General features: G+C 47.6%; 1 pseudogene; it reads left to right on the top strand.

Moving 5' to 3' along the window:
- The first annotated feature begins 243 nt into the window (after positions 1-243).
- Positions 244-570, top strand: LOC114514842 (annotated as a pseudogene).
- Positions 571-3,063: the final 2,493 nt, after the last annotated feature.

The raw sequence follows: 3,063 nt of genomic DNA, 5'->3' as shown, positions 1-3,063 counted from the left end.
GGGAACCTGAAGGACACCTCTTTCACCTTTGCATTGAAGTGTTCCCAGTACAAAAGACCAGGAAACTTGTAGCTCCTAAACCACCTTTCTCATCCCCAAATGTCATGTTGCCTCTCCTTTGTCTGAGGACCTGTCCTGGGCAAAGATCGGGGGGACCCTGCAAGCATCCACAAGCACCTGCATCTGCCCACGCCACTAGAGCTTGTCACCCGTGGGGAAAAGACTTTGCTCATTAAGGTAGCCGCTGCCGCCAAGACCAAGATGGCCGGGAGACTCGCTGCCTTCCTCAACAACGCCTGGGCCAAGGAGCCGGTGCTGGTCGTGTCCTTCACCATCAGGGGCCTCGCTATAATTCTGCCCCTATACCAAGTATGCCATCATGATCAACGAGGCCACACCCTACAGCTACCCAGTGCCCGTCCGAGATGATGGGAACATGCCCGATGTGCCCAGCCCCCCCCAGGGCCCAAGCCTGGAGTGGCTGAAGAAACTGTGAACACCTCCACTGACCAGAAGGACATCCCCTCCCCTGTGGTCCCCAATAAAAATGTGAAAACCGAAAAAAAAAAACTTTGCTCATTAAAATGTGGAAGAGCAGACTGTACCACCTCCTACTTTTCAGTCATCTCCACAATGCTGTCAGGGGGTTGCTTCTGTTTTACACTGCGAGCTGAAAGCTCAGAGAGGGACATTAGCTGGCCAGCAATGCTGAGTTAGGGACCTTCAGAGGCAACTGTCAGGCCCACAACATAGTGTGAGGAATAGCTTCTCACCACGGTGCTGCCTCTATGGACTGCCCTTAATGGTGTAGCTGACGAGAGAGAATCCTTAAAAAGTCATGGTCACGTGGATGGAATTGAGAGTCAGACAACTTGGGTTTGAAACCATCTTCGCCACTTTCTAATTGGGTACTTAACTTCCATTGCCTCAGTTTCACCATGAGTAAAATGGGCCTGATGATGCACTTCTCTGATAGGGTTATTAGCAGGTTGAGATTAGATTCATTTGTTCAACAAATATTTGCTGAACACCTACTATATGCAGGCTCTATTTCAATACTGGGGATACAGTAGTGCCCCCCAAAGGCTAAGATTTCCACTACCATTTTTTTTTGCAGACTAAGGGTAGGAGACATACCATAAATAAAATACACACAGCATATAGTATGTTCAGTGTCAGTAAGTACTATAAATGTAGAAGATTTAAGTAGGAAGTGGGTAGGTAAGGCATGCTGAATATGTCAGCCTATTCAATAAGCTGAACAGGATAACTGTCAGAGTAAGAGCAGATGAAAATTAGCAAGTATTGTAACTAAGAAGAGAAATGATTGCTTCAAATTTGCCATAGAGATCTTACCCAGAGACTCCCGATGCTTCTGATTCCAGAAAGAAACCACCAAATAAAAACAAAAACCCTGTGCAGAGGGTTAACTCTAAGAGATCAGTTGGATTGGCCTTTGCCTATTGACTGGATTCAGAGAAGTCCTTTCCAGGAGTGGACACAGGGTGATTGCTCACAAAGCTGGCCCCAGGGTGTTCAGAAATGATGAGCACTCCATCTCCATAGCTGACCTTGGGTACACACAAGAGAAGAAAGACAGAACATTCCCAGGGGGCACAGCTCAGCCCTCCTGCAAGGGGTCCCACTGACTCTGTGAGTGCCAGGACACTGAATGGGGTGCAGGTACTGCTTGCTTAACTGCCGACACTTGCCTTGTGATGCTGTATTTGGATGCCGCTTGGCTGGAAAAGGATCATCCTAGGATTGCTCTGCAAGGCAAGGTGGGAGGCAGCTTCCTTCTTCCTTGCAGGCGTTGGGAGGGAGAAAGGAGGAGGAGGGCTGAGGCTTGAAAGAGCAACCAGGACGTCTTGCGTGTTGGTTCTGAAACTTGGAGGCGCACTGAAACAACCTGGAAAGCTTCAAAAACACAAGGCGGCCTGGGGCTCCTCCCCGGCGATCCTGATTTAATGGGTCTTGGGTGTGGCCAGGACACAGAGATGTTTCAGAGCTCCCTAGCCGATTCTGGTGTGTAGCCAAGACTGGAAATCACAGTCTAGAATAAAGATGAAAGCAAATGAACACCTGTGGCAGAAGACAACTTGCACTTTAAGGGTCAAAGACTTAGGCGGCAAGTAATGCCCAGTAAAGGAAAGGAATGAATGAAGATGGGAAAGAAATTCCTGCAAAAACCGTACAAGAAAAACTCAGATGGGTAACAGAACCCTGAACTGCATGGAAATGTGATTATATTCATGTAAATCTTGCTGTATGTATTTTTAAAAAACCACAGTGACTGGTTTACATGTGCATTACTGCTCTAATACATGATCCTTCTCTTGAAGAAAAAGCAATATTGAATGCAGTATTCCTTTCACACATTTAAGCATACGTGGTGGATAAAATTACTCCCCCCAAGATGTCCATGGCCTAATCTCTTAACCCTGCAAGGATGGTACCTTACAGGACAGAAGACAGAAAGATTACCTAGAGACTAGAGTCCAAGTCAGAAAAGGTGTGATGACAGCAGCCGAGGCTACAGTGACGCTCTTTGAAGATGAAGGAAAGACCACCAGCTAAGAAATGCTGGCAGCTCCTGGAAGCTGAAGGTGCCAACACATGGGTTCTCTGGTGAAGCCTTGAGGAGGGACACAGCCCTCTGCGACCTTGACATTAGTCCTGCAAGCCTCCTATTAGGCCCCTGACCTCCCAACCTGTAAGATAACAGGTTTGTGTTGTTTCAAGCCACTAAGTTGGGGGGGGGGGCATTTCTTAGAGCAGGAATAGGAAATGAATACCCCACATTTTCAGAACCACTAGCTCATTAGACCTCAGAGCTACCCACCCCCACCTCCTACAAGCATCCATTTTCGTTGTACCTATTAGCTGAATTGCAGTCCTAATGCTCAGGAGGAAATAGACAATGAGGTGCTAACTTAGCCAGGCAACCCTTATAAAATGCTGGCAAAAGTCCCAAAATCCCGGCCCTTGTAGAGGAGTCCAGGACTTGGACGCAGTGCAGCTAAGGATAACATGCACCTGGAGACAAATGCCATTACAGTGAAC

This window comes from Phyllostomus discolor, chromosome 7 (assembly GCF_004126475.2).
Source record: "Phyllostomus discolor isolate MPI-MPIP mPhyDis1 chromosome 7, mPhyDis1.pri.v3, whole genome shotgun sequence".
NCBI lineage: Eukaryota > Metazoa > Chordata > Mammalia > Chiroptera > Phyllostomidae > Phyllostomus > Phyllostomus discolor.
This window is presented reverse-complemented; position numbering and strand designations above follow the sequence as displayed.